Genomic DNA, 10577 nt, shown 5'->3' on the forward strand with positions numbered 1-10577 from the left:
GTCTCACTTCTAAGTTACTCTCATACATTTTAGATCTCAGTAATACCAACAAACTGATTCTGAGGTTTATATGGAAAACAAAACAGGTAAACAAACAAGAACAGTGATAAATGTGACTAACATGCCATATATTAAAACATATCACAAAACTTCTATAATTAAAATGATGTGGCACACGTACACTAAACAGGCAGACTAATGGAACAGAATAATCAAAGTTTATAAACAGAGAAAGTACTTATGGCAATTTAGTATATGCTAAGGTGGCATCTCAGATTAGTAAAATGATGCAAACAGTGTTGAATCAACTCAGTAATCCCCTGAATCAAAACCGAATAAAATAAAATAAAGTTAAATTCATAGCTGACATGACAGGTTGTGATAAATTCCAAATGAATACAAGATTTAATGTAAAAAAATAAAAACCCATTAAAGTACTAGAAGAAAACATAGCAGGATCTCCTCATGGAATGGAAAAAACCTTTCTAAATATGTTATAAAATTCAAAAGAAATTAAAAGCAATTGATGAAGAGCAAGGTAAACCCAAACCAACCAACTAAATAATCATAACACCCATAAGCAAAGTCAAAAACCAAAACACAAAATAGAAACAAATATTTGCGATTTATATCATGGAGAAAGGGCTTATTCCTTAATACATAAAGATAAACAGCTCTTTGGAACTGGAAAGAAAAAGACTAACATGTCAACAGCAAAACCGACAAGTCACAGAAAGGAAAACACAAAAGACCCTTAAACTATGATAAGCTGTTCAACCAAGGTCATAATAAAAAATGCAAATTAAATTTATACCAAGATAGCATTTTTCAATTATTATGTTGGCTAAGAAATCTAAATGTTTGACAACAAACTTTACTGATATTGAGAAACAGGCATTCCCCCAAATTGCATATTTTTATGTTGGGTAATTTGTTATTAAAGTGACAAATTTATATTCCCTTTCATTCAGGAATTCTAGTTTTGTGAATTTATCATATAGACATACTAGTGCATGGGCAAAATGACATATATACAGGGTTATGCATGACAACACTGTTTGTAACAACAAAAGACTGGAAGTGTTTTAAATGGCCACAATAGAGCGCTGGGTATGTAATGGTGCATTATTCAATGGGACACTACTACACAGCTGTGAAACTACTTTCTAGGTACCTAGAAGAGGCTCCCTATATACAAATTGGGAACATCCCCAGCGTATATTATTAAGTGAAAAAAATTCCAGTGAGAACCATACATATGGCTACTAATTGTGTTAAAGAAAAGGAGGTGGTAAAAGAAAATATAATTATGTTTGCTTGCACATGCATAAAAACACTCAGAAGGATACGGAAGAGAGTAGAGAGTAATAACAGAGGGTGTTTGGGTGAGGAAGAATACTGTGTACATGGAGTGGGTGGGAAACTTTTCACTGTGTACTTTTTTGTGCATGTATGTACTACCTAGTCAAAAATTAAAAAGGCAAAAAAGCTAAGATAGTAATGTTATGTGTCTTGCTTTACTATACTATTTGTAAAGTATGGTTCTTTCCTTGTCTTATTTCTTGATTTAGAAAAAAAAAACCATAAGGGAACACTATCCTTTTCTGTCAGTGAGTGAAGGGTCATGGGGATCTGTCTTTGCAGCATGAGAATGGGAAGACTTTCCCACCTGCTGTTCTGGGGAACACTGCTCCTCTCTGTAATCATGCTCCCCCTTTTCCTCCCAGGAAGGCTGTGGTTTCTGGTGTATCAGGGGCAGGGGACACCTGGAGGAAGGTCCATTTCTGTCTGACACAGGCATGTCTGATAATTAAAGGTACAAAATAGGGCAAATTTCTATCCAAGAGTTTGGATTTTGTATAAATTTCAAAACTAGGCACTGTTTGTTACAATTTGGCCTTTCTTTGTATAAATTTGAAAACTAGGTACCGTTTGTTACAATTTGGCCTTTCTCTTTTGTCAATATGTTTATAAAACCTGAAGTTTACTAACTCTAAGTACCAGGCACCAGCTAGTTTGTATATTCTCTGACAGAAACCATTCAGACAAATAAGAGCCTCTTCTATTTCTGCAGACCTCCTTTAGAAATACATCAGGGTTTAACATCTCTCAGGGGGCCAAAAATTACTTATTGTACAGCCATAAACATTAGTGATTGTTGTCAGCACAAGTCCTAGGGCAGGGATGGCATGCTGGGACAGCAGACAGGTGTGGCAGGCACAGGAACCTGGGAGAGCTTGAGAGAGATTCTCTGGTTACAAAACAGCCATTGGGCAGTCCAGGCCTGGAGGTCTAGGGAGACTGAAAAGTTAGGGTGGCAGAGCAAGTTAAGAGTTTGAAGCCTCAGGTTGTCAAAAGCAGTGCATGCTTTAGAGGAGCAGTAACCAGCCCAGGATGAGGTCAGACCCCAATTCCTAAGAGGAAGAAGATGGACTGGGTGAAGAACTTGGAGTCAGGGCCAGAGAGCTTCCCAGGAGCCTCCGAATTTCCCTGTATCTACCAGGCCTCTCTAACTGACCACATTATAACACTTGTATTTCCAAAGTACACAGAGAAGTCAAGGTTCAAGAAGCCAATTTAAGTACAAGTATGCAAGGATTCTTAGCACATTCTCCATCTTTAATGTTTAAATTTAACTTCTAGTAAATTCTATTTTTAACTGAAAATAAGAACAAAGTTGCCTACCATCTTTTACATGACTCAGCCATGGGCTGAAGAATTGTATTTTAGTTTCTTATTCCGAATTTTAAAAAAAATGTACTTTAGCACTCCATTACAGTCCTTATTTTTGGCTCTTCAGAATATGTACTTGCCTTCTCTGTACTCATCATGTGTTCTGTGTCTCTTTTCAATTCTAGTTATGACTAGCTATGAAACAAGATTTTTAAAAGATATTAAATCAAAAGTAATACATTTCTGATTAAGAAGCCTCTGCTCTGTTTCTTTATAAGACAGACATTAAAACTTAAAAGCCAGAACATAGAATAAGATGTGCTAATGAAAATGTCACCAAGTGAGAGTTTAGGTTTTAAAATGTTGCTAATCTAATAAGAAATACAGAATGAATGTAGAGTGTTGGGCAGGTCTGATATAATCTGTTTTATGCCTTTGAAATGTCCTCCAAATTTCTCATAAAAAAATCATTTGTGATTCATTTTGATCAGTGATGACTCAAATCATTAAATCAATCAATCAATCAATCAATCAAACCCGAACAAATCTAACTGGAAAGCAATTTTTTCTTCTGAAGCCAGTGGAAACGGTGTCTAGTCAGTCACTTGTGTTTGTGGAGACTTCATCCTGTGCTCTTTCTCTAGTAAGACTGATCTGGTTTCAGTCTTTGGTTCTTCAGTTTTTATCAGCATTGGCCTAGATTTCCAAAGCTGAGCTAAATATTCTTTTCCCCCTTTAACCCATCTGTCTCCTTTTATTTATATAATATTTTCCTCTGAATAATTCTAAGTTTTAAAAAATATCAAAATGTAAGTAAACTAAATGGAAAATGTTTCACCACAAAAGGAAATAGGATCTTCTCTTTATACTTATACCCAACAGCACCTCATGACCAGTCCAAATTCAATAAAAATTAGTCTGGGGTGAGGTGCTAAAGCAACAAGACCATTTCTCTAAGGCTCCATCACATCAGAATCTCATTTGTCAAGTGACTAGTGACTCCTCCCAGAAGACTGAATGAAGGAGTATTTCCGAAAACCTGCTAAAGTTGGCCTCCTTATTCCAAAGTGAGGATATCAGGCTGGTTAATTACTTTGCCAAGTACCAGCATGGGAAGGGTTTACAATTATGCAGGCTCTGCTATTGTTACTGCTGTTGACAGAATAATTTATCAAGCGATGGGGTCTCATTGAGGGATCTAAAGAGCACATTACCAATAAGAAATGATTTCTAAAGAAGACTTAATTACTACTATATGTGTTTTTAATGTTGGCTGAAAATATGCAAGAAGACAAGCTAAAGTGGCATGTGACAAGTCCTCATTTAGTCTGTCAGCCATAATTGCATATTTAGAAATATATAAAAAATAGGAAAGATTAAGAGGCAGAAGTACATTCTTTTGTCATTTTGAAATAATTGCCATATTTGCTGATGAGGTCAGAGTTTCTGCAGACTAATACCTGATAAAGATAGTTCTTATAGATTTCACATGAAAATGAAGAGAGGACAAACAGGTGGCAAGTTAGTGTGTAAAGATGCTGACCTGGTTGTATTCTCACTGATCCACATCTGAATTGTTCTTTAACCCATTCCTGTATTTCCTGGTCACCAAGGCTTCTTAACTTCCTACTTAATTTATTCAAAATGAACTACCATCTCCCCCTTCTCCTATGGCTAGTATTCCTTTACCATTTTGAAGGTGGCAACATATCGATACCCCTGCCACGCTCCACAGTCCTCAATGAGCAAGTGCTCTTCAGCTATTGGTGGACTGGCTCAACTTAAACACAAGGGCTTTTAGAAATGCAATTAACCTCTTAGGGAAAATAGAGGCCAAACTATTTTCCTATGTTCACAATTTCTTATGATAATACAAATACATAGTACAAAGTAAAATAAGTTTTGGCTGAAGGTATATTGTTAAAGGGATTTTTTTTTAAGTAAAAGAAAAACGATCTCTCCCTGTTTAAACAATAGTCTGGGCTACCTTTCCAATTCCTATTACTGGTAAAACCATTTTTTTGGCGGGGCCCTTTGTCCACTAAAATTAAGTTTTCCTTAAAAACAGAATATTCTGGTGACTACCCAAATGTGCAAGCTGGACACTTCAGGTGTTAGCTAGTTCAGGCACCTGCACTGCAGTGTGGTATCACAAAAGAATGAAGATAAAGAGTTTGAAGAATAGCTATCCTGAAGAGCTGTCTGGGAGGGACACAGCAAGGGCATTGAAAAATTTAGTTATATTTACTTGCCTGTCCATGAAATAAAGACCATGGAGGAGAAGAGAAAACAAGGCAAATTGTCAGAAAGGGAACATAAAAGAATTGCAGGTTTCAAGCCCCTGGCATAGAAGTTTTGAAAAGATACACAAGCATCTGATTTTAAAGTCAGTTTTGCCAGAAATCAACAGGAGTAATTAACCATTTTTCTCTTTTGATTAGTAGCAATAACATGAAAATATTTTGCAAATGGGTAAACACTAAAAGCCCTTGATTTTTTTCACTTCAAACTCTGTAGACGTCTGTGAGAACATGCGCACTTTGTTAGCCGTGCTGCTCTCCCTTCTCTTTGCAGGCTTGCTCATCTTGTCCCATTTCTAATCCACTTTCTCAGCATTGACTCCTCTCTCCACCACTCCTCCCATCTCCCCATTCCATGGGCAGCCAGAGATATTCACTGCTGCATAGTCCCTCAGGCCTGATGGATCAGAATGATCAAGTGGATCACTCATACATATGTTCATTCTTCTAAGGGGAATCAAATCAGAAAACCTTCCGCAGCTTCTACCCACAGGGCCCCTGTAGGCTCAATTCAGATGTAGGAGCAATGTCCTAGTTTGGACTGACTTTCAGTGAGTACCTAGAGGCAGGCACTGGCAGGCGAACACCTGCCCATTGGCAATAGACAGCAGCTTTCTAAAGTGAAGGGAAAATTCATTTGCTCCCTTTCTGTGCCAGCTTTTTATCCTTTTAGCTTCTTACACTGTCTTGTTCATCTACTTTTTTTCCCTATAATTGGCTGGAACCCAAGTCTTGTGCTAACTCAGAATAAAATGTTTAAAATCTTTAAGTTAAATACTTTACCTCCTTCCTTATTCCATGATGATGAGGATCTGTGCTCTTCTTTTGATACTTAACCTTCCAAGAAACAGGTGGATTCCTGCTGGGGGTCTGACACCATCTCCTCACTCTTCCCGCACCTTTCTTAGCTCAAGTCTCGCCCCTGTCAGTAACACCTATTTGTCTTTGCTGTGTCCTAAAACCTTCTTGACCTGGTTAAATGGGGAGTTCCTGTCATGTGCTGCTGAAGTACCACACAAGCCCTCCCTTCATAGCTCTTTCCACAATTGTAATTTCAGGGCACATCAGAGAAGGAAAACTCTGATTCCAAAAAACCTCCGCTGCCTTGTGGCATACCTCTTCAGGGGAAAGGCTAAGGGAGTAAACCCCGACAGAAAATCCGGAGCCGGAGTCCCTAAGGCAGTTTGACGTTGTAGTCAACACTGGCAACTCCTGCGGCGCACCTGAAGCCAAGCTGTATTGACTCCGTCTTTCCCTTGGACCCTTCAGCTGCGAAGAGAGGGGGGGTCTGCTGCATGGGCAACAGCAGACCCTCCATATCACCCTGCCCAGGCTCTGTAGCTTCAGCTTCACTGGAGAGGACACTCCAGCAACATTGCAAGATGTCGATTCAACACGGGAGGAGACAGATACCGTGTCACTCCCGAGTCGGACTGCACAGCCATTCTCGGCGGTGCAGATAGACTCTTAAGAAGCTACACCATCGTCTCTCGAGACGGACGGCTGCCGACGATATCATGTTTTAATCTCCTAATCTTTTTTATAACACATAATTTAAAAAAGAATTTTAATCCAGTCCCCTCTCTTCTACCTCCCCTTCTTCTTTTGTTCTCTCTCCTACCCTTCTCTTCTCTACTTTCTCTCTCTCTTTCCTCTCTCCCTTCCTGTCTTGCTATTTTCTACTCTGTATTTTTATCCTCAAAAAATTCTCTCTCAATCTATTTCCTACCTTCTAACCTCCCCAGCCCTCTCTTTCAATTTCTGGCTGTCTGTCTACCTGGATGTCTGTTGTGTCTACCCTACCTCCCACGCTAATCATATAGTATATACCGATTATATAATCCTAATACTATACACTTCAACTTTCACACTCCACACTGTAACCCTCCCCTCCTTTTCAAACAGACAGTGTAAGTGTTAATTGCTCTCTTACATAACCTTGATCCCAATTGCTAATATTAATAGTCTATCAACTTCCAGCTAAAAAATTACCCTTCCTTCATTTAAAACAACTCCTTTCTGTTTCTCCTACGAAATAAGAGTCCCAGTATCTCCACAAGTATATTAACACGGGCTCATTTGCAGCCTATAGTGGGATTGTATTTGGGGGAGACATTGGAGGGTGTGGGTTTCTTGCCTGGGTTGTGTAATTATGTTTTAGCAGCACCTTCACAAAAGATCTCAAGACAAGGTGGGCAGAGTGACTCTCAATCAACTAACCAGAGAAAAAGATCCACCAAAAAGTAGCTGAAATACAACCAGACAGATTAAAGAAATATCATCAAGGACAACACAGACGAAGATCCAGGAGGGCGGAGGAGTAAGTGGAAGCTACACTAACCCCCTCCCAGGACCAGCCAGTGCTGACTCAGCCCCAGTACAGCAGACAGACCATCCCCCTCCAAGTGGTGTAATACTAAGGGGAAATAAAAGCCCTGCCTACAGGAATTAAGTTGCCACACCCACGGTCCTTAAGCCTGACAGCTGATCACAGATTGAGTATAGTAACAACTAAAGAAGAGAGACAAAGGCAGTAGATCCCTGGAAGTCTCCAACACGCTGCCTAAGGCCAGTCTGGTACATGATCTGACGCTACCAGAGGCAGATCCAGGAAGAACTGATCATTCCAAGAAGCACCAACAAACAAAAGGAATCACAAAAATGGGGAGACAGAGAAACAACCCCCCATCAAAAGGAAAGGTAGAATCCCCAGAAAGAGTGCTAAATGAAATAGAGGGGAGCAAAATATCAGATACAGAATTTAAAACATGGATTATGGAGAAGCTAAATGAGCTCAGCGGAAACTACAAAGAACTCCAGAAAAACTACAGTGAACTCCAGAAGAACTATAAGGAACTTACTGAGAATTATACCAGCATCAAAAAGGACATGGAAGCTATCAATAAGAGCAAGGAGGAAATGAAGAATACGATCTCTGAATTGAAGAACACAGTAGAAGGAATTAAAAGCAGGCTAGAGGAAGCAGAAGATCGGATCAGCGAGCTGGAGGACAACGTACACAAAAACTCCCAGACAATGCAACAAAATGAAAAAAGACTGAACAAGACTGAAGAGGTTCTAAGACAGCTGCAGGACAACATGAAACGTAACAATATCCGTATCATTGGAATTCCAGAAGGAGAAGAAGAAGAGCAAGGGATAGAAAACCTCTTTGAAAAACTAATGACAGAAAACTTCCCTCACATGAGGAGAGAAAGAGTCACGCAAATCCAGGAGGCACAGAGGGTCCCAATGAAGATGAACCCCAACAGGCCCACCTCAAGACACATCATAATTAAAATGGCAACATCCAAAGACAAAGAGAGGAAAGCAGCAAGAGGGAAACAACTAATAACATACAAGGGAGCTCCAATAAGGCTATCCTCAGATTTCTCAGCAGAAACACTACAAGCCAGAAGGGAATGGCAAAAAATATTCCAAGTAATGAAAAACAAAGGCCTACAACCAAGAATACTCTACCCAGCAAGGCTCTCATTCAAAATGGAAGGCGAAATAAGGAGTTTCTCAGACAAAGGAATACTAAAAGAATACATCTCCACCAAACCAGCAATGCAAGAGATGCTAAAGGGTCTGCTCTAAGAAGACAAAGAAACAGAGAGAAACAGAGAAGAACACGAGTACAAAGGGGGAAAATGACAATGAATAAGTACTTATCAGTAATAACCTTAAACGTAAATGGATTAAACGCTCCAATTAAAAGACATAGGGTAGCTGAATGGATTAGAAAGAATGACCCACATATATGCTGTCTACAAGAGACCCACCTTACCCGCTCGGCGGGGCGGGGCGAGGGAAGCGGCGGCGCCGGGAGGGGTGCGGGGCTGTGACGCCGAACTCGCGAAGGTTCCAGAGGTGCCGCGCGAGGTGGGCGGGCCGCGGTGTCACGCAGGGGGCGTTGTGCGCGCGGGCTGCAGGCGCTGCCATCCGTGCGGGTCCTGCGCAGCGAGCGGGCGCGTCCTTTCCCCTTCCCGCCCCGGCCGCGCTGCATCTCGCGCCATCCCCGGCCCGGCCCGACCATGGCTTCAGCGGTGGAGGAGCTACAGAAAGATCTAGAAGAGGTCAAGGTGCTGCTGGAAAAGGCCACGAGAAAGAGAGTACGTGATGCTCTTACAGCTGAAAAATCCAAGGTTGAGACAGAAATCAAGAACAAGATGCAGCAGAAATCACAGAGGAAAGCGGACCCTCTTGACAATGAGAAGCCAGCTGCCCTGGTTGCTCCCATCACAACGGGCTACACAGTGAAAATCAGTAATTACGGATGGGATCAGTCAGATAAGTTTGTGAAAATCTACATCAACTTAACTGGAGTCCATCAGATCCCCACTGAGAACGTGCAGGTCCATTTCACAGAGAGGTCATTTGATCTTTTGGTAAAGAATCTAAATGGGAAGAATTACTCCATGATTGTGAACAATCTCTTGAAACCCATCTCTGTGGAAGGCAGTTCAAAAAAAGTAAAGACAGATACAGTGATTATCTTATGTAGGAAGAAAGCGGAAAACATGCGGTGGGACTACCTGACTCAGGTGGAGAGAGTGCAAAGACAAAGAAAAGCCTTCCTATGACGCTGAGACAGATCCTAGTGGGGGACTAATGAATGTTCTAAAGAAAATTTATGAAGATGGAGATGATGATATGAAGCGAACCATTAATAAAGCCTGGGTACAGTCAAGAGAGAAGCAGGCCAAAGGAGACAGCGAATTTTGAGACTGGAAAGCCCTTCTGGGAACTAGCATGTGGAAATATCGATGTTTTAAATAAGGACATGTTGGTGAGCTGCCCAGATAACGTGACAGAGCCTTATTCTAAGCAAAGGCAGTGAATTCTCCTACTGGAGGGTTTATTTAAATAAAATGTGTTTATTATACACTTCCTCGAAAGATGGTCCCTTAGTAAACTGGTCGTTTTGTTCTGGAAAGGGTAATACTGCATTCTCACGTGAAATGTAAGGAAGCAAGTCTTGCCTAGTGAATACGCCATATTGTGTTTTTGTTCAGCTGATTGGTAGAAAAAAGTTATTGCTTAAGTTCCTGGCATCATTTCTCACCCATGTAAGAATAAGTAAAAAAATAAAACCTGGATTTTTGCATAAAAAAAAAGAGACCCACCTTAGAACAAAAGATCTACACAGACTGAAAGTAAAGGGATGGAAAAATCTATTCCAAGCAAATGGACATGAAAAAAAAGCCGGGGTAGCAATACTTATATCAGACAAAACAGATTTCACAGCAAAGTCCATAAAAAGAGACAAAGAAGGGCATTTCATAATACTTAAGGGAAAAATCCATCAAGAAGATATAACCCTTATAAATATATATGCACCCAACTTAGGAGCACCCAAATATGTAAGGAAAATTTTGAAAGACTCCAAGAAAGATATAGGCAGCAACACACTCATCGTAGGGGACTTTAACACCCCATTGTCAACAATGGACAGATCTTCAAAGCAAAGAAACACCAAAGATATTGAGGCACTGAACAACACTTTAGATCAAATGGACTTAATCGATATATATAGAAGTTTACACCCCAAAGAAGCAAAATATACATATTTCTCAAGTGCACATGGAACATTTTCAAAGA

General features: G+C 40.2%; 1 pseudogene; it reads left to right on the forward strand.

Moving 5' to 3' along the window:
• Positions 1–8815: 8815 nt before the first annotated feature.
• Positions 8816–9878, forward strand: LOC149991165 (calcyclin-binding protein pseudogene; annotated as a pseudogene).
• The last annotated feature ends 699 nt before the right edge of the window (positions 9879–10577 follow it).

The sequence above is a fragment of the Furipterus horrens genome, unplaced genomic scaffold (genome assembly GCF_987537825.1).
Source record: "Furipterus horrens unplaced genomic scaffold, mFurHor1.1.pri manual_scaffold_17, whole genome shotgun sequence".
Lineage (NCBI taxonomy): Eukaryota > Metazoa > Chordata > Mammalia > Chiroptera > Furipteridae > Furipterus > Furipterus horrens.